This window comes from Marmota marmota, unplaced genomic scaffold (genome assembly GCF_001458135.2).
Source record: "Marmota marmota marmota unplaced genomic scaffold, marMar, whole genome shotgun sequence".
Taxonomy (NCBI): Eukaryota; Metazoa; Chordata; class Mammalia; order Rodentia; family Sciuridae; genus Marmota; species Marmota marmota.
In genome coordinates, this window is record NW_025999932.1 from 24392998 (window position 1) to 24415183 (window position 22186).

The 22186-nt window shown below is 39.6% G+C and overlaps 1 protein-coding gene and 1 pseudogene across 3 annotated transcripts in view; one reads left to right on the plus strand and one right to left on the minus strand.

Moving 5' to 3' along the window:
- Positions 1 to 22186, plus strand: part of Mtus2 (microtubule associated scaffold protein 2) — a 567575-nt gene that overhangs the window by 126640 nt on the left and 418749 nt on the right. The window lies entirely within an intron of this gene.
- LOC107140842 lies at positions 1682 to 21185 on the minus strand (annotated as a pseudogene).

The following is a 22186-nucleotide window of genomic DNA, read 5'->3' on the forward strand; positions in this document are numbered from 1 at the left end:
AACATTCTCCTGTTTTTAATGGAAGGGGGATGAGCTTGCTGAAACTGTCTAATCATCCATCAGGTGCTTTCTATGATGGTGAAGAGCAACAAAGTGCAATTGTGGTTTGCTGGATATTGGATTTAGGATGTGCTCTACCCTGCTGTTATACCCTCAGCCTTGCTGGTAAGAACAAAAGGAAGCTCTGGTCTGCTCTAGACACTCTTGATTTACCCAAGAGAGGTCGTGCTGGGGGGATTAAAGCCTCACTGTCTGTGTCATCTTCGTCATCATTGTCATTTGAAAAAGACTCTTGTCATTGATTGGAAGACATTCTAGACATTTCTTCACCAAAAACACAATTCTGCCTGTTTGGCTGAGGGTGTTAGGAATCTATGTGAGAAATCAGAGGCAGGATCTAGGGTTATAGCCCTGGGGCCATTCCCATGCACGCTGCTCAAGCCACATCCATTTCACACACGTGTCCCTGCCATCCAGATGATGTGTTGTGCAAAATGTTCATTATCACGGGAAAACTCAGCTCAGCTTAAATTCATGGCTTAGTTTCTAAGATTTTAGTTACCCACAGTCAACTTTGGTCCAAAAATAGAGTAGAAGAGCACAGGATATTTAAAGAGAGAGGACATTCACATAATTTTATTACAATATTGCTATATTGTTTGTATTGTGCCTAATTTATAAATTAAACTTTGTCATAAGATTATAAGTATAGGAAAAAGATAGTTTATAGAAAACTCAGTATTATCTATGGTCTCAGGGGATCTTGGATACATCCCCCATGGATAAGGAAGTCTACCATATATAGTGAGAACGATTTGTTTAAAATGGAGTATATGACTGTGGCCCCTGTGTGTTATAAATATCATATAAAAACACATATGAACATGAAAATGTTGGAGCCAGATGTGGTGGCACAAGTCTGCAATCCCAGTGACTTGGGAGGCTGGGGCAGGAGGATTGCATGTTTGAAGCCAGCCTCAGTGTCTTAGTGAGGCCCTAACCTATTTTGTGAGACCCTGTCTCAAAATAAGAAACTAAAAAGGGCTAGGTAAGTAGCTCAGTGGTAAAGCAACCTGGGTTCAATCCCTGGTACCAAAAAAAAATGTAATATCAAGAGACATAGAACTATAGTATTCATTTTAATAATAATTGTTGCTTATTAGTATTGGCTTATGTTTATATAATTGAAACATGCAATAGACAAAAATCATTCATGCTACCACCATTACAGTATAAAGCCTTCAGGTATTTCCAATTTGCTTTTTGAATGCATATAAATTATTTATAGTAGTAATTCTTTTTCTTAGGTAACACTGCATTTCAAACATCCTTTTTTTCTACAAAAATTCAGTTCAAAAATTAATTTTTAATGTATGTTTTTCTATATTTGAATGAACCAAAGCATATTTTATGCTATGAGGCTGGGACAAAATACAAAGGGAGGTCCACATACTGTATACTTACACATTTAAAAGTTATAAATTGAGTGAACAAACCAATAAATAAAATATGTTTTGTTCTCATACCTTGACAACTATGTGATTGAAATGGAAGTCTTGAAAGAATGAAGACAAATTATGATTTTTTATATGAGTGGATGTCATTAAAAAACCCAAATGACAGAATTTATTATTTTGTACTATTATCACATTCGGGAAAATGGGATGCTAATATCATTAAGTTTTTTTTTTTTTCAAAATGCATCAGTTATTTAATTAGGTTCTTGGTAAGAAATTTAGAACATCAATTTGTGAAGCTAAATTCCATTTGTTAGAGCAAAAACAGATCTAATGGAGCCCGGAGCTTAGGAATAGCTTTGGTTTGGGGTAAAATTTGTGAGTCCAAAGCTTTCTGTTGAACCTTGTGCTGCCCTGTAATTTTGTATTTCTCTTTCTCTGTGTTGAAGACGTTACCTTCCTGGTGTCTGGGCTTCCGCAACGTCTTCTTGAGTTAAGCATAAGTGAGGTGCTTTGGGATTTTTAGGTTGCTGTTATCCATCTTAGTGGAGGTGGACAACAGATTTCTGGTGTATTTTACCCAGAGGAATTCGACTGAGGGAAAGAGGTCCCATCATAGTAGCAAGCAGTGGCTCAGCAGCTTTAGGAAAACCACTTTTGCCTCGGTGGCACCCAGTGAGGATGATCAAGATGGCCCCAGGAGTGATGCTGGCTTGCTGTTTTCTCACATGCTACGCGGGGGATTTGCCATGGATCAACAGCTTTTGTGGCACATCTACAGCTGGATGGTATCTAGGCATTTTTTGAAGCTTTACCACCCTGGTACCACTATTCTTGTCACCACTGACTGGTTTGTGACAGTAGCAAGAAATTTCTCCTCCTTTTTTTCAACCTGGAACTTAGCAGCTGAGTACTTCTTCTTGTACATGGCTTTTCAGGACTCTGTAGCAGATTGGGGGTTTTGGCTGCAGTGGGGCTTCCCTTCCTGGGGTTTCTTAGCCTTAGGGTCTCCCTTTTTAATCTCGCCAACAGCCTCAGCCTTCTTAGCTCCAGGTTTCTTCTCCTTAGTGTCCAGCTTCTCAGCCTTCTCACCTGCCATCTTGCAAGATGGGAAAGAGAACTAAGTACCTGGCTTCTGATCTGTATGCAATGATTGGCATGTCTCATTAAATTTTGATTTAATAAAACATCCAGAGTTCTTGGGATTTTATCTTACCAGTTACAAACTTGGACTAGATGAATATATTTTTCTTACTCATTTTTAGTGCATTGATCAGTCATTTAATCTTCATTAAATAAGAAAATTACCATGTCCTGCTGATGAACTCTATGTGGCTCATTCTGTAGAAGCCTGTTTGCCTTCATGTTAACATTTAAAAAAAATATTTTTTAAACCTTTAAAAATTCTTAACCTTTTTATTTTCTGACTTTTACTTTCATAATTTCTATTTCTAAAACAATCTTCACTTATTCTTAATCATCTAGAGAATTAGAAAATATAATTTATCCAATGTATATGAAACATAAATCTATTTTCAACAAAAATATAAAATAAGTGTGGAAATTAAAATTTTTCGAAATTATCATCTTCACTAAAATATTCAATTGTGCAATAGGATAAAAAGCAGAATACTGATTACAATTCATGATATCAAAGTTTTGAATAAAATTATTATTAATAAAACTGCAATTTTAATATTTTGAAGTTTTACTCCTCATTAAATACTTTTATGAAAAGAATCTTTTTAAAAAAATTGTCTAATTGTCAGTGTAAAAAATAAGTATTAAGCTTCATGCATGCAGTGTCTAGATATTTACATATACAAATTAAAGAAAAATATGAATGGTTTAGCATTGTGAAATAGTCCTTAGCCACCATTCAAACTGGTGAATCTGAGGCTAATCTGTGAGTATCTGCAGAACAGGGGTCAGCGGCTTATGGCCCAGGTACCAGATCTGTCCTGCCACCTGTGTGTGTGAATAGAATCGGACTGGAAGACAGCCAGCCCTGATCATTTTGTTTATACTGCCTTCACACTACATCAGTAGATTTGCCATGACCAGAGATTGTGTGACCCACAGAGCCTAAAATATTCTCTATGTCCTCATGGTGGCCAGGAAGCAAAACAGAGGGAAATAAGAAGCCAGGATTCCAATATCACCTTCAAGGAAGCACACCCAGTGAGCTTTCAGAGAACAGTTTGCTTCCTTCTTTTGAACCATGAATTAGAACATGAAGAAAGGCAAGAAAATTTAAATCTTGACCTTACTGGGAGATGGAACTTTTCATGTAAATGCTATAAGTGTTCCTCAAAGATCTGTGTGTTGAAGGTTTGGTCCCAGCCATTGGTATTTTGGGAGGTAGAAGAAACCTTTAGAAGGTGAAGGACTTTAGCTCATTGGGCGTACTTCCTTGAAGGTGATATTGGAATCCTGGCTTCTTATTTCTCTCTCTTTTGCTTCCTGGCCACCATGAGGTGACAACTTCCTCTTCCATGCTCTCTTGCCATGATGTACTGTGTTATCACAGGCCACAGCAATATAGCCAAGGGATCATGGACTAAAACCCACAAAACGGTGAGCCAAAATAAAGGTGTCCTCTGAAAGCATGCTGGTGCTTTCATTTCAGGGCCATGTGGCAAGGGCTGTACAAATGTGCTTTCCTGGGTTCTGCTTGGTGTTAATGGCCAGAGGAGATCCTTAGGGTTAGAGACCCTGCTTTGTCCATGTTGAGGGAAGGACCCAGTGTGACAGAGGTGCCCACACATGGCATTTATCTTAGGTATTTGTGATTTTCAAGGACATCTGATGTAGATGGAGGTAAGAGCAGTTGCGGAGAGCCATAGCCAAGTAGGAATGATGCATGGCAATTTCCTTGTCAGCCTACCCCATGTTGCTTAGAAGGAGGACTCTCCATTGTGGAAATGGGCTTGCCTTGGACCCAGGTCATTTGCAGTGACATTGCATGAATGTTTGAGAAAGGTGACCCTGCTCAAGGACCAGGGCGGATCCGGGTTTAGGGCGGTTCCAGGTTTAGGGTGTGGATCCTGCTGAGAATAGGGCGGTTCCAGGTTTAAGGTGGATCCTGCTGGGAATAGGGCGTATCCTGCTGCCTCGGCGCCTGCTCCTTGAGTTCCCGTTGAGTTCTTGCGGGATTCAGAGAGTATTTGGTACGCAGAGCCCGGTGGAGTGTGGATTTTCCCAGAACGTGCATGTAGAGTGCCGGTGACAGTTCGAGAATAAAGAGTTGCTGTTTGAATCTACAAGGTGTGTGGTGGCTCAGTTATTTTGTGCCCAGCCAGACTGCGGCATTTGGTGTAACCAATATTTGATTCACTAAGTCACTTGTATTTTAATCTGAACATTGCTCACAAGTCAGTAATTTCACAGTGCCAGAAATTAGAGGTGGGTATTGGATTTGAGACAGTCGAAAATGGGAGAAGCTTCATCATTTAAATCGTTTGAAAACATCTTAAAGATATCTGGGCTTAGGGTATTTTAACAATAAAATAACACTATAATGATCTTGGTATTATTTTTTTCCCCTAATATTGGTAAACTGAGGCCAGATATATAGTTTGAGGCCAGTGAAACACAACAAAATGAACTGTTTCATAAAGAAAGCAAATATCACTCAATGGTCTGATGAGCCAGGTACCTGGGATACCTTGAAAGGAATCCTCAGGTTTTCATTTTGAGAAACAATCTGAGTGCCTGTTCTCTCAAAATGAAAAAGAAATTGTAAAATAGAAAGAATTCAAATTAATAGTTGAGAGAAATATTAAACCCATTAGGACTATAGCAATAAGAGCTGTAGAAAAAATTGAATGGGCTATAATGTACAAATATGGGAAATAGCAATCTCCTGTGTTAATTTGCATCTCATAATGGGATATAGACATTACGCTCATTAATGTTGCCACAAATAAAAGCACCATCCTATGTTTTCACAATGCTTATTTTGTGCAGAAATTATCTCACCCACCTGAACTTATTTGATTCTCATACAAATATGTGAGAAAATACAAACAAAGAACCTAAGTTGCAAACAGTAAACATTTGTCCAAAGTCAGAAAGCTTCTGTGTAGCCAAAATGCAACGCAAATTTAAGTGCTCTTATCCCATTTACCATTTTCTTTCCATGATCCAAAGCTTCCTTTGAAAATAAGATAGTGGGTGAACTTTGTGTCTTGCATACAGACAACTATATTAGACAGAAAAGTCACATTAACACTGATTTCAAGTGTTAATGGTGAATTCCAGCATATAATTTATTGCTTTATTACTCAGGAGAACTTACAAATTTCACAAGACATAGTTTGAGCTTGGAGATATTCAAACTACACACACAGAATGACTATTGAGGAATATTGGCTTAGGTCAAGCCGATTTTGGATACTGCTTTGCATCCTAGGTCTGCGCAAAGCTATTTCTGGAGAGTGAAGATGGCAGTGGGGTCCACATTCTGGGTGGGGGAAACGCCAACCTTTAGAGTCACAGAAGTCACAGGTATGAGAATGAGTGGCATCTCTGATAAGTGACCCTACTGTTCTTCCAGGAGACTTACCCACAGAAAATAGTCAGCATTATTATTCCACAAGTAATTGGTTCCTGAAAAGTCTTTCTACGTTACTTTAGCAGGTGGCCATGCAAGGAGTCAGCTAAAATCATGCATGTTCAGCACCAGGCAGCATTTCAACCACCAAAGTTTCAGACTAAGCAGTGTGTATTTGGGAGTAGAGCATTTTAATGTTCAGAAACCCCAGGTGATCGTAGTTTCTCCAAAGTCCAGTTTTTACTAGTTCTGAAAACCAACCACTTAAGTTCATTTTACCTTCTGGCCCAAGGTGTTGTAAAACTGAAATATTAATGTCAAAGCTTCTTGTTGATACCGTACCCTCTGAGAGCTGCAGGGTATTAGAGAATGGATTTTCAAAACCTCCGATGTTCACTTAGTTCCTGTCTTAGGAGAGAAAGTGTACGTTGAAAAGGTAATCTTTTAAAACTTATTTTATATTTTTATTTTATGACTTTAAAAAATATATAAACAATATTCAATTTGAATGCACATCCATATTGAATGCACACCTTATGCTTTATCTTTGCATTTTACAAAAAAAATAAATAATAGAAGTAAAATAATTTGGATACAACTACAGCTTCAAATCCTTATCTTAATCCCTTCCCTATGTACCATCCCCAAGAAAACCACTATAGAAATAGGTGTGAGCATTTTCTTAAATGATATTATACTTTTACTTTATGTATGTATCTATCCAAGGAAATATATACAGTTTTATTTTGTGTGATGAAAGCATACAGAGTATATGTAGCCTGCTTTTTAAAGCAAAAATACTAGCATTTGGGGGGACATTAAAATAGATTCATTTATATCATTCTCTTTAACTGTTCTATGGGAAGAGCATCATGTGAATATAAAATTTTTTTTCCTGTCTGAAGTTGATGGGCATTGAGATGATTTTTAATTTTTAAATCGTAGCAAAATTAATGCAACAAAATTTCTGATAACTCCATAGATACCTGCGAGGTATTCCTAGGCCACTGTTTTTCAAACTGTCATCCATTAATGAGTCATGAAATCAAGTTAATAGAGTGTAACTAACATAAAATTAAAATTATGAATTGTATATTATATAAATAATAAACTGTGCATTATAAAGGTGTTTTGTTAAATGGTTCTTTCTGTTAAATATGTGGGGGGTGGGGCATACACATATGCACATGGACCAGGCCATGATGTAAAATGAATTTCTCACTGAGGGTCAGAGGGAAAAGGTCAAAAGCTACCACTCAGGGGCATGTATTACTAGTCCCAGTGCGGGTCACAGAGCATCTGCCCCTTCAACCTTACTGATTATTGTCAATTGCTCTTAAAAGTGACTGCCTCTTGTTTGTGAGTTTCCTTCTTATTTTATGACATTCTGGCCATGGACTTTTGTGACAAGGTTTCCTAATTGTAATTGTAATTGGCTTTTCCTGATTACTAATGAGGCTGAGAACAGGTCAATTCTAAGTGCTGGAGACACATGGGGAGAGACGTTACATTTTTATTTTAGCACAGCATTGGATACCCATAGACAAATAACCACAGCAAATGGAAATAGAAGATAGAATCCTTACAGCCTGATCGGGAAGAGGGAAGATAAGAAATATCTCACATTTTGATATCTGATGTTAAGGACTTCCGTCTTAGAAGAGGACGGGAATTTCTGATGTTCTCTGCTGCCCAGTATATGATGGATGACTCTTGGAGCAGAGGGTGGAGGTGCAGATGCCCTTGGCAGCTCCAGTTTTACATACATGAGTGAACTGTGCTCTGTGTTCCACGTTTGCATATGCAGCATACAGGAGGGTTCCTCACAGCTTCAGAGAATTATTCTCTCTCTGATTTTTCTTGAGTCACACTGTCCTCGCAGTCTTCCTCTTGTTTTTCACTTTTGATGACTAATGCTCATAGCAGAAAGCTGACAGAGCTGGGGACATGATGGTTGGGTTGCACCCTGCAGAGGGCATAGCTCCACACAGAGGGGCAGCTGCAACTTGGCTCTGGGGGACTTGTGTTTTGTGAGAATGTGAATCAATATTGTAGATATTTTAATGTATTTTCCAAGAGAAGGTGAAAATATTAAATTTAGCTTAATTTTGTGAAATCTCTTGATTTAGTTTTTTAAAATACTGAGTCACGTTTTTAAAAACACAGTTTGGGCCAAATGAATCATGTTTGAATGAACCCATTGGCCCTCTAATTTGCCTTCTCTGTGTTAAGGGAACAGAACTATGACTACATCTTGTGACCCAGTTTGACATTTTGCTTGCTTCCTCCTTGGTACATAACGGGGTGTTGAAGGAGCTGAATTATGTTCATTTGTTTTTATTTCTTAGCACCTAGTGCAGTGCTTGTTATGTAGTAGGCTTCTAATAAATATGTGTTAGATCAAATAAGCAAATGATGAGACCATAGCTTCTATCTTCCTTTAGAATTGAAAATCTTAGAAAAACATAGTTACCGTTGGCTAGTTTCATGTTATTTTCTCAGGATGGATAGCGAGAGGAAATTTCTGCTGCACAAGACTTCCACACATCACACCCTGACAGTTTTACTGTTCACCAAAATGCCACATAGCTAATTCATGATTTATAAAGAAAGCTCAGCACATTATTAGATTAGATAGTTGGTAGAATGAATAATAAATGGCAAAGCTACATGTACAAAGAAAATATGCATAGCTCTTGGAAAATCCTATAACGAGGGTTGGCGCATCTGGAGCCTCCGCTTCCCCAGGGGAAATGTGAGGGCTGAGTGATAATCCTTCAGTCATAAAAGGAGAAAATGAAGTTCCATATGGGCGTTTGATCAAGCCCAGGAAATTGCAGTGCGGGGGAAATTCTAGACAATTAACACTTCCGCACTTAGCCCAGTAGGCAGCCCGATTGGATTGGTGGCAGCAGGATGTTATTGAAAATGTTAGTGTTTGAGTGGGTTGAAATTTGAATCACAATCCTTTCCAGCCCTAGTGGTCAAGATACTGCATTTATTTTAAGTTTCTTGATCCTAAAACCAATCCAGAGTCATCCCTAGTTCTTTCTTCCTTATCCTAAGGTTCCTACATGAGGACCTCATCTTCTAACTGGCCAGCCTCTAAATGCTCCTGTTGTGATTGTTAGCCTCCTACCCTGGACCCCTTCCTGCCCGAGAGCCCTGTTAGTCCTCTCCTCTGACACCCACAGTGACTTCTTCAGGCAGTTTTCTCATTTGGGAGTTTTAGTCCCCAAGCCCAGCCTCACCACCGTCCCCTCCAGCCTGTCAGCTTTGCTTCTCTTTCACTTTCTGTACCAGTTTGTGTGAAAGGACCACATGAGTGTCATAGAGGTGAGCCATTCAGGATTCCACCTCTGCTGGAGCTCAGGTGAAGGGGAAAGGAGATTATACTGTGTTGTCACCCCAGGGGAGGCTGAAACAGGCACTGGCAGCTGGGGAAGCCTGGGCTTGTTCGAAGGGTCAAAGATGACCTCCTGGGTGGTGGCGTAGCTGTCTGGAAGCCTGGGTAAAGAGTTAGATGAAACGGGACCTTGGCATGTTCCAGGAGGAGGGCCCAGTTGGAGCAAAGGAAGAGAAGTAGGAGGCCTGATGTTGTCTGAGGACCACAGTCAGCATGACATTACTCAATCAGCATGACGACAATGAGGGGGACCCTGTGGGGAGCATGTGGAGGGTGCCAATGAGCCTTCCCTTCATTGAGTGTGAAGGGCAGCTGCTGAAGGATTTTAAGCTGGAGACAGATGTGGAAAGAATTGTGATTCAGTGCATTTGGGTGCATTTTGGAGGATGGATGAGAGGGAGGACAAGAAACAAAGGAGGTCAGTTGCACTGTGATAGTGCGGGAGAAGGATGCTGAGGCGCAGAATAAAGTCGGTGGAAATGCAGGAGCAAGAGATAGGAGAGAGCGGATGTGCAGCCAGGACTGCAGGTGCATGCCTGTAATCCCAGCTATCTGGGAGACTGAGGCAGGAAGATCAGGAGTTAGAGGGCAGCCTGGGTAACTTAGCAATACCCTGTTCCAAAAAAAGAAGAAGAAGGAGAAGGAGAAGGAGAAGGAGAAGGAGAAGAAGAAAGAGTAGGTATGAGAGTAGGCACAGAGAGCAAAAGAGAAGCAAAGCTAAGAGGCTGGAGCGGATGGTGGTGGGACTGGGTTTGGGGACTAAAAACTCCCAAATGAGATCATTTAGAAGTTAGAGTAAGCAGGACATTTTTGTAGCACAAGAGGAACGTGAGTATCTATTTGACTACTGTGAGGGAATAATCAAGTGATATTACACACATCCAAGGGCATATGATTAGCTGTTAGTAGTAATAAGGAGATTTTATGTGGACCAGAATGGGCAAATTTCCAAGATATTGGAAGTGGCTTGGGTAGGTAGGTACAAAATAATCTGTATGTTTTGCTAATCCTGATGATAAAGAAATATGCGTGGGCTAATTCTGGAAGGATGTATGGGTTGCTTTTGTGGAGGACAGGTGGTTAGGAAGAGGGAAGCTGTGGGGGGACTTGGACTTTATTACGTGTGCTTTCCCCTTTGGACTTTGTCCACGGACTATGTGATGTACTCTTAAAAACGTATTGCTCTGGATTTGGTGGGAGGACTGAGGAAGAGAAGTTGAGTTACACCTAACCTCAGGTTTACAAATGCAGGTGAGGGAGCAGGTATATTCGGTTGTCTGTGGGTGAGGAGGGGAGAGGGGTTGATGAGTCCGCTGAACTTACTTTTGTCATAGTAGATTTAAGTGGTTTTGATCAATGAATCCCATTATCATGTCTCTTTTTCACTTGAAGCCACCCGGTGTTGTAAAATATTTCAACTCAACCGGCTTTTATTTAGACCAATTTGGAGAATAGGAATTTTAGCTTAGTCAAAAAGAAAGACGTGATAGAAAAAATATATGCGGTTCTTTAACTTGGCAGAGAATTTTAACAGGAATAGGACAGAAGACAGCCACCAGATCTGTTCTTTCAGCTACAGTGACAGAGCCACCAATCCATCCCCCAACTTTCCATTTATGCACTGGCTGCACTTACCTCTTGCCTGGCCCCATCCTTCCTGGGGTTCTGCCTTTGTCCCATGGGGCCACCACCCTGATGTTCTTAGCTAGTTTGTGATTACACAGTGCAGGAGGGGAGCATCTGCAAAAAGCAGTGCTAGCTGGAAGAGATGACCCTGGGCAGACCTAGGGCAGGGATGACTGGCTGCCAAATAGGTTGGTATTGGTGGCTTAGGTGTTTCCATGCTTATTGTTCACATTTCCTGGAATTCTACACCATCCTTTGGGTTAATAGTCAACTTTTTAAAGATGCAAGTGTCTTTGAATAGATCACAGTGAGGCATATTTCACGGTATAGATGGCTTCCATGGGGGTAAAATTGGAATATTGATTGGATCAGGGGATCCTGCAGCTCTGGGGTTCAGTAAATCAAATTTCTGGCATTGGAATTAAGAAGCCCAAGAGTTGGGTAATTTGGGACCCCAACCAGTTTGGGGGGAAAAGTGAAGACCTGGGTAGGAGAGCCATGGCATGAGGCACAGAATAACTCTGGGAGTGAAGAGCTGGGAGATGGACTTTTACAGCAAAGGAAGCTTGCTAGACAAGAAGCTTGGTAGACATTTTGTCCAAGGCTAACAGCCTTCTAAGAAGAAGGAAAGGAAAATCTTAATGACCAGAGCTCAGCAATTATTATAATTCATTGTTGATAGATTCAATTTAGTCGGGGAAATTAACCTAGAAACTTAAACTCCGTGTGTGTGTGTGTATGCATGTGTATCTACGTATTTAATAGGATAATATTTTCTTAGTTCCCAGCAACTTACTTCTAAATCTTGTAAAATGTAGGTTATGTGGTAATTGGTTTCTTTATTTGCTTTCTATTATGCAGTTATTTGACTGAACCGAATTTTGTAAAAGACATTTATATACTGTTATAGCTTCACATGTACATGAATCATCACAATGTTATTTTGTTATGTTATCAGTGAGGATAAAAGCCTTTATTGAAACCCAAATAAAAAATTTTAAAAAATTCCTTTCTTGGGTGCAGAAAGAGAAACAAAAAGATAACTTAAAAGACCAGTAGTATACTAATCAGTTGTTTTTTTTTTTGTTGTTGTTGTTTTTTTGAGCTAGTGGAGTTTAGGGTTTATTATTTTTTAAATGGGAAATTGAAACCTTATTAACTTAAAAAATATCAACTTTGCCTGTTTAATGTTTTGGGCTTAAAAATACTAATTATGAAACCTAATATTTTTCAGTATCACATTTTTTTCTCCAGATGTAATATAGTTGCTATCTCTTTCCTAGACTATCACAGCCTTCTGCAAGAGATTCATAACCCAGCAGTGGTCTTGAAGATGGAAAAATGACTTCCAAATCACAATCTTGCACAAAGTGCAGTGGTATTGGTCCTTCAAAGAATTTCTCTGCCAAATTAAAAAACTATATATTTTTTTCTATTACATTTTATTGTCACATGTGCATTTCAATTTGTTTTTTTTTTTAAATTCAGCCTTGACATTCATTAGAGCATATTAAGAACATAGCAAGTTAAATGAAATAGGCAAATGTCAAAGATACCTACTGGTGAAAGTTTCCCCATAGTTTGAAGATTTTCTTACATCAGAATGTTTCTGGTCTCACCCAATAATTTTGACAAGGATGAAACAGATTGAACCCTGACTTCTCACTTTGTAGATACAATGCTGATTAGTGAACAGAATAGAGTATCTAAAGACACAGCCTCAGAAATGCACACTCTGGCTACTAGATTAAACAATATAGAACAAAGAGCTTAAAGGTCCTTTACAGGAGGAGAATGGGAAGGGGCAGTATTTGTGCATTTGTTTCCTCCTTAAAATGTAGAAATCATATAGCTGGCTTTATATGTGTCACAGTGTCACATGGGAAGAGGAAAAGGAATTTAGTGTGAATTCTTACAGCATTTTATCTGCCCAGCAGACACACCTTTCTCATTGGGGAACTTGACCAAGATAGTGATCTCTTACATCTCTTAGAAATTACTGGGATATGATGGTTTACAGTGTGTTTTAAAATAGAGACTCCAATGTATTACAGGTATGCACATCCCGTGAAGTGTTAATTCCTTATGATAATTTTCTTTTGTTAAAAGCTGACAGCATGTTTCTAGGTCTCAGTGACCTAATGGGCTCCATTCAGGGCTCTCTGGCCTTATGACTCCCCTTCTTGTGACTGATCAGTGGAGTCTGCACCATCTGCCTAGGTCCTTACCAGGGATGCTATCAAAGGTGATGGGTTCTGATGACCACAATCACTTGACAACAGCCACCAAGTGTGGCTCCTTTCCTGGAACCTTCTACCTCATTTCACTCAGTATGACCTTTCCAGAGTGAACCGCCTATGCTTTGGGCTCTGGTCAGTGTGGCAAGTCTCTCCTTCTGCTATTCCTCAAAGGCATTTGTGATCTCTGGGCCTGGGCTCTGCAAGGGGCGCTGGTGAACATTTTAGGATGACTTCTAGATTCCACGTGGTTTTGTTAAGAAGCTGAGGGTTGAAGGAAAGTTTAATGAAGAGAGACTTGTTTGAGGCAGGTGGTGTGACCAACCATAGTTGGGGACTTAAAACTCTTTGTCAGGTGCTCTGCATTGAGAGCGATGGTTTCCATGACCAAGTTGCTGTGACTTTTATTTATGCTTATAAATTTAACGAGAAAGCCACCTAATTAGTGCTTTCCTATTCTTTTTTTTTTTTTTTTAAATCATTATTATATAAACAGGTATTGTCATTGAAAGTCAATAGTGCCTTAGCATCCTGAAAACCATGATCAGGTCCTTCCCATTTTAAAGAACAAAATTGTGAAAACTAAACAATACACTTTAAGGTATATTGTTTCTTCTCAGCTAAAAACAATCCTTTTTTATTTTTTTGCAAAAAGAAAAAAAAAGAAAGAAAGAAATGCTTAGAAATTTAGAGATTATCTTGAGGACCAGATTTTAAAAATGCAAACTTGAAGTTAAGTAGTTTAATGGTAAAACATGGAGTCAATATCAGTTTAGGTTTTGGGGGGCTATCTCAGGGTCAGCCCTATTAGTTCTAATGTGATTCCCAGATTTAAAATTGAAAAAATAAAGAAAAGTAAGAGCTTAGAAAATGCTTGACATTGTTTTTAAGCTGCCATTTAATGTGCAAATTGAAACAATATTAAAACAGTGTTTTTAAGTTTGGAGCAATTTTTTCGTTTACTTTAAAACGATTCTTGTTTTCAGTGCACATTGTTCCCTCAAAGGAATGAGCATGGGCTCCTGCAGAGAATTTGGAGTCATTAATTTTTTTTGTGTGTTTAGATTTATGGCACATGGTCAGAAGGAACTTTCTCATGCTCAGCCAAACTATATGATGAATTTTGAAAAGGGAGAATCAAAAAATGAATTAATTTTAAAAAGAAGTCTTCAGATATTTGAGGGGTATTGAGTATATTTAAGTGCTAAAAGGGCAAATGTATTGATTATCTGAATATTGAAATAATTTGATTATAACAAAAAATTCATACCATTAAATTTGGAAGTTCTGTTTGCAAGGAATATTTCAGTCTATTTTTTCTTTTTATTTTATAAACACTGTTAAAAACTTTAAAGATATTAGAAAATATATCTAAAGAAGGTTTATTGTTCCCTACCCCACTTCTAGACCACCCAGCCCTTCATCCATAGCTAGATACACTAATTCTTTGGGGGAGGGTTTCTTTATACATTGTTCCTATCACCATCTGCCTTTCTTACATAAAAGAAATAGTATATTCTGTATCTTGTTCTTTGTTTTACTCACTTGAAGGAATGTTCTATAGCTCTTTCCATATTAGAACAATAGGGAGCGTCATTCTTTTTTTGGGTTGTAGTTAGACCACAGTTTATGTAACCAGCTTTCTATAGATGGCTACTTGGATTGCTTCTGATATTGTTCTTGTTTTTGTATTGCTTCTGGTGCAGTGATATTTTATAGGCATGTGCAGATAAAAATCTTAGAAGTGAGTATCAGGTATGTATGCATTGTTAAATACCTTCCCATGGCGACTTAGAATTTTGTCTTTCCCACAGGACTGCTTCAGAGAAACTTTTTCCCTGTGGCAGATGCAGTCATATACTTTAAAAAAATTAAATCAAGATGCTTCTGAGAATGAAAAGCGGCTCTCTTAATCACTCTAGGACCACAGACTGGAACTTGGACTTTACTGGGCATTCTAAGATGTGCCTCGATTTATTCATATCTTTTCCCAACAGGATGTGCTGTCAGAGTTTCAGATTTTTCTTGAGGGACCTGGAGTGGAATTAAAGTTAAAAATTAATACTGTGATGAGGGTAGTCTCTAAGAATAGAGCCAGCAGTAATGTTCACAACAATGAGAATGTGTTTTGATGCCACTGTTACTTAATGCCACTTCAACATAGTTAAGTTGGTCAATTCTATATGATGTATAATTTGCCACAATTTGAAAAACTTAAAATAGTAGGGACATACATGAGCCTCTATGGGTAAATTGCAAATTATGTAAAACCAAAGAATACAGTATGAAGACACTACATATTGTATGCTTCTATTTCAGTAATATTCTAGAAAATCCAAACTATGGAAACATGGATCAAGAATTTCCAGGGAGTAGAGATTTACGGAGGGCTGACTACAAAGAATCAGGAGGGCAATGGAACTCTTCTATAATTTAATTCTGGTGTAGTTACATGACTGTGTGTCAAAACTCGCAGAATTGTACATCAAAAAGATTGCATTTTATTGTATGTAGATATCTTAATATAACATGAATAAAGAGATGGATGAAAACGAAAGCCAGGAGTATTATTTCCTTTGAGCTTTGGGCACAATGGCAGGCATCTGCTGTTCTTGTATGGGCAAGGTCGCTGTGACCTGAGGGGCATTTGCCAATGGGCCTCTTGCCTGATGACCACTGTGTCACTTGCATTTTTATAGCTGTCATTAGTGGCCCTGCTGCCTCAGAAACTGGCACCATGAGGATTGGTCTGGCCTGTATTATGGATCTTGGAGGTGCCAAGGTCGCAGGCCCAGGGCTAGCGTGGCCAACCAATGTGTCACCCCAGGGCTAACTCGGGTGTGAATGCATCTGGTCCTGTTCTGTATGGACAGAGTGCAGAAGTCAGAAGACTGCTTCCCAGTGCTGTGACCTTTCTGACATGACCTAAGGATTCTTTCTCCTTTCTTTGTGGGGATAGGAAATGGATTCTTAAGTAGGAAATCAATCTTGACTGTGACAGAGGATGCCATTAATTGCTCAGGTGAATATTTGCTATTTGCTTTCTTGTCCTCAAAAGTCCTCTGATCCCTCACACACACAGAGTTCCTGGCAGTTCCACCTTCCCATCCCTTAGAGAGGCCTAACTTCTCTATATCAGGTATTGTCACTCAGACTTAATGCCAGTTAGCCTGCTATGTGCATTCTAGTTCTCATACAATGACCATCTTCTGTACCTATGCTGTCTAGTACAGCAGTCTGAAGCCCCATGTGGCTGTTGAGCACTGTCAACATGGCTCGTCCAAATTGAGATGTGCTGTAATGCAGAATGCACGCTTGAGTTTGAGGCCTTCGTCTGACAAAAAGGACATGAAATCTCCCCTTAATAATGTGATATTGTTAACATGTTGACATTATAACATTTGGGGGACTCTGTAAAGTGCATTGTTAAAATTAATCTCACTTATCAGATTTTACTTTTGTAATGTGGCCATTGGATAATGTTAAATTGCATGTTTGGCTCATGTTGTCTTTCTATTGACCAGCACTTTTCTAGGTCAGCAGCACCACCTGGGAACTTGTTAGAAATGCAGATTCTTGGGCCCAAGCCCAGGCCTTTGAAATCAGAAACTCTGGGAACAGGGCCAAGCAATCTGCATGACATCCTCCAGGTGATTCTGAGACATGCTGAAGTCGAGGGCTCTAAGCAAAGCCCCTCTATCTCAGCCAGTTCCTAGGCCACTACTTATTGTTTAAAAACATTTCCAATGAAAGGAAATGGATAAAGAAGGGAAGAGCCCGCTGGTATCTGAGAACGAAAGCTAGGGTACTAGCTTAACAACTACTAAAACTCAAAGTGTGTCTTATCACTGCTACTGAACACCTTTTTTTTTCTTTGATTCCAGCTCACAGTAGGAAGGGCAGCAGGTGCAAGTTCGCCCTGGGCACCATACAACACTCCCAAACTGAGCCTGTGTTTAGGTTCTGGCTTTGCTCTGGGTTCTCCTCTTCATTTTTAGGCTCCTCTGGCTCCTGGTGTTTTTCTACCAATTTCCGGCCACATCTCAGTAGACTTGACAGCCATTTGACCTTCCCTTTTCATTGCTGCCTGCATCGAAGGCTTGTGGTCATCCTTGGCTATTTCTGCTACTTGATGTACTTGAAATAATGATGATTGCTGAGTAATCATATGAGCTTTGGTGAATTCTCTTCATTCCACTTAGGTAGGAAGGATGGACAGATGTGGAATGAATTTTTAGTAGTTTTTAAAATCTTTTGTAGTTGATCTTTTGGGGGAAATGGAAAACTCCAAATTTGTCTTTCCCTCCCTTCCTTCCCTCTTTTATTTCTTTTGGGAGAAATTTTTGATTTCTTCCTAGAATCAATGAAAGGGGGCTGCATGGGACTTCTGCATCTGGTTCTGATGAGATCACATATGTTTGAACAGATCATGTACCTTCCAGTGTCCACAAAATAGAGTTCTTGGTTTCCAGTGGTACCTGATGGCCAGCAGCCCACTCTGTAACTGCGTGTGGAAGTGTGACTGGATAGGGCACGGTGGTCAGGAATCCCTGCACTGGCTTTGACATCTGATGGGGCTATATTTGGGTTCATTTTGAACCTTGGGGACCTCATTTATAAAAATGGGGTCTATGTAGATCTTAGGGCCAAGTATGTGCAGGAATTTTCACTTCTTCACATTTTTAGCTTATGCCTGTATCATATACAACATGACATTCCTAGAGGGGTCTGGGACAGCATCTTGCATTGAATACATTAATATTTCTGAAGTGAAACATGAACATTTGTGCTAAGTGAGATTTCAAAATAGAGTATAAATAGCTTTATTTGGGTTTAGGTTATGTTTTGCTATTAAATGAGGTATGAAAGCTTTCTGTTTTTAGATCTTTTTGGTATTTAAGATTTTGGATAAGGGATTGTGGACTTTGGTAGTGACTGTGTTGTCTGAAATAATGGCATAAACTCCGATTAGCAAATGTACAGCTTTGGTTTACTTTGGAAATGTCTGATAAATGTCCTGGATTGGAAAAAAGGTTCCAAAGAGGTGATGCATATCAACCTTTTAAAGTTAATTTTGTTGCCAGGAACCTAAGGGGGCAGTAGTTTAAAAGTTCAGACGTATATATGGGCATTTAGGTGTCAGCACTTAATGTTATGGTTTTAGTTTTAGAAACAAAAATAAATCATCCCAATTGAAATACATCTTTGAATCTGGATATATGCATGCTAACTTGAGAATAGAACACACAGTGGTTGCAAAAATTCACAACAATGCCGTAGGTTTGCAGTTTGCAGTGATACTGTGAAAGCTGTAAGCACAGAGTATGTTCCTTACTCAATAAATATGGACTTTGTGTTATATTGTTATTATAATTACAGATGTTAATAATAAGTAGAGCTTATTATTATTTAGAACTTACTATACTAAGTATAGATGCTTTTTATAAAAAATTTTCTATGTTTTAATAGACTTTTAGCTATGAAGGAAATTATGCTCTTGTATTTTTAAAAAGCTTATCTTAGTTTTTTCCCCTGGCTTTATTTCAGTGCCTTTGGTCAAGCCACCTTAATTTGGCAATGGCTAATTTTATGTGTCAACTTTGGCTGGGCTACAGTGCCCAGTTATCTGGTCAAACAGGATTCTGGATGTTTCTGTGAGGGCATTTTTGGATAAGATTAACTTTCAAGTTGGTGGACTTTGAGTAAAGCAGATTGTCTTCCATAAGGTGGGTAGGCTTCATGCTGTCAGCTGAGGGTCTGAATAGAAGAAAAGATTGACATCCTTCCTCCCCCAGCAAGAAGCAATTCTGCCAGCAGATGGCCTTTGGACTTGAACTGCAATATTGGCTCTTCCTCTCTCTCCAGTCTATTGGCCTGCCCTGGAGATTTTAAACCTCCCAACCTCCGTAATTGTGTGAGACAATTCCTTAAAATAAGTATTTTTCTCTCTCTTCATACTTTCACACATGCATACACACACACACACACACACACACACTATTGATTCTGTTATTCCAGAGAACCCTAATGAATTTACCTTTATTGATCTCATTTTGGTTTCTTAATTTCTAGAATCAGAAAATGGGAGAAGATAATCTCCAAGGTTTCCTCCAACAGCGTGTGAAGTAATTCGAGTCTGTACAGTTGGATTTAGTGCTTGGAAGCGGTCTAGAATGGCTCAGGCTCAGCCAGTTGAGAGGGTGGAATACAGAGGGAAGGGAAGTGAACTCTCGGAGAGGGGACAAAAATGACAAACTTTATCTGGGGCTTTGGAAGGTGGTGGGGATCCATGTGGAGGTATCTGGGGTCATTTGGATCAGGCTTGGTCACAGTGATGGTGATTCACAGAAAGGTGCTAATTATGACACAGATGTAAGAATTTACCAGTAGCAGAGAGTCCTAGTACAGGCTCCAGGCAGGAGCAGGTGCTGATGCTTCTTTAGTGTTTATTACTCCAGAGCTGTGCTTTCCAGTGTGGAGCCACTAACCCTGTGCAATTCTGTAATCAGATTCTAGAGAACCAAGCAGTGGGGAATCTCTACTTGAGTGTAGTGAAGTTTCATTCCCCAGTGTCCTGGAAACCATGAATCCATGTCTGCCTCCTCACCAGATGCAAATTGTTGGGACAAAACAATTGCTGAATGTTTATTATGTTCTTTATAAATTTTAGTCACTTTCCTGAGCATAAGATCCTCTAACAGGACCAGGCCTCAACTGTTTCTGCAGAGCCTGAGGCTCAGGTGGGACGTTTGGACTGGAGAGGTTGGCTATTTTTATTCCCTCTGTTAATAGTGACTTATGAGAGTAGTAGCTGTGTTTGCTGATGCTTCTTTAGTGTTTATCACTCCAGAGCTGTGCTACCAGCAATGGAGCCACTGGCCCCGTGTAATTAAGCCAACTTAAATTAAATTAATAAATATTACATAAAATTAAAAATTTAACTTAGTCATACAAGACCCATTGCCAGTGTTCATTGGCCACGGGTACCTAGTACCTTCCATATTGACCAGCCCATGTGTGGCACATTGCCATTTTCTCAGAAAGTTTTACCAGACAGTGATGTTCTAGTCTAGAGCTCTGTGTACATTCTCACATACTCTTGCATTATTTTGGAGTGGAAATTATTGTCTCCATTTTTTTAAATAAAAAAAAATTAGGGGCCAAGTTGGATAACTGGCCCTGAATCCTAGTGTGTATGTCATATAAGTGACACAGTTGGGAACTCAGAACCAGGTCTATTGGACTATCTTTGAGCCTTTGACCAATCCACCATATTTGGACTTGTTAGTGGGTAGTAGCAAGCCACAAGTGCGCAATATATCTCCCCTCTTGCCATGGGGCAAAAGGGAATCCTGCATAGAAAGAGGCAAAGAGGGACAGGACTCAGCATGATCATAGAGACTCCCAAGGATGCAGTTTTTGAGATCATCCAGTGGGCACAGAGAATTAGAGTTCGTTGCACGTGTCCCTGTGACTTGGCAGTGTATGGTCACTGGTCTTTGACAGAGTGGTTTCAGTGCAGTGGAGAAGGAGAAAGACAGAGTTCAGGGTTTTGAGGAGTAAATGGGAGAGGAAGGAGAGGAAGAGAGAGACAGTGAGGCAGTGGCTGGAAAGGGGCATGAGATAAAAAAAAAAAAAAAAAAAAGAAAAAGAATTTAAGCCATTCCAGTGGGTATGAAAGGGTATCTTCCTGTGATTTTAATTTGCATTTTTCTTCTGACTGACAGGTTTGAGCATCATTTCATGTGCTTATGGGCCATTTTTATAACTTTTTTATTTTGGAGAAATATCTACTTAAGTCCTTGGCTCATTTAAAATTTTGATTGTCTTTTTGTAGTTGAAGCACTGATATTTTGGTAGTGATGGGAGCACAGCTTACCAAGGTAGAATCTTGGACCAGTCACCCCCCATCCCCCCTCCTGCCTCAGTTTCCTTTTCTGTACAATAGGAATAATGCAAGAGTCTACCATGAAAGGGGGTCATGAAGGTTAAGTGACTTAGGATGGATGACACTTCTGAAATTCTGCCCTGTGCACGGTAGCCTGAGTTGTCATTACGCATGGAGTGAGGGTAACAATGGTAACTAAACAAGAAATCACCAGACATGAATAACTGCTGGGAAGCAAATAAAACAGTGACGCAACAGAGGGTGACTGGAAGGCTATTTTGGGGTGGGTGGACAGGGAAGGTTTTTCGGNAAAAAAAAAAAAAAAAAAAAAAAAAAAAAAACAGAATATATTTAGGCTTGAAAAGGTGTGGCCCTGCTGATGGACTGGGACAGAGCCTGTCTGTAGGAACCAGGCTGGGAGTCACTTCAGGATGAGGAGGCAACCCAGAGACACTTGCTGTGCCCGAAGGGGGTGCAGTGCTGTCACCCCATCCCAGTGACTGTTGCTGAAGGCCATATTCACTTTTGGTTGCCAGAGTCCAAACATCTGCATTTTTATATTCAATGTTCCTAAGGATAAACACATTTAAAATAACAGAGTATACTCTTTCCATAAAAAGCAAACATTCCATTGTAGAACAATGTGAATGTATTTCTTGCCATAGAACTATGCACTTAAAAATGGCTAAAATGGTCAATTTTACCAACCAACCAATTAACCAACACAGAGCATGTGTCTCTGAGCCATTTGGGCACACAAGCTGTGAGGCTGACTCTGGGCAAGGGCCATAGGTCCTGAGAGACTCTTTGCATTGATTGTTCAGTGAGACTTAACCTAAAGCTCAGGACACAAACCAGAGCAATAAAGTCAGAATATGCAGAAGAAGGACCCAGGCATCAGAATTCTTTTAAATGAATAGGTGGGTCCTATGTACAGCCACATTGAGAGCCTCTAATATGGAAGATGAAGTAACTGGAGGATAGAGACAGGAAGGAATAACACAGGGACCAGTGTGG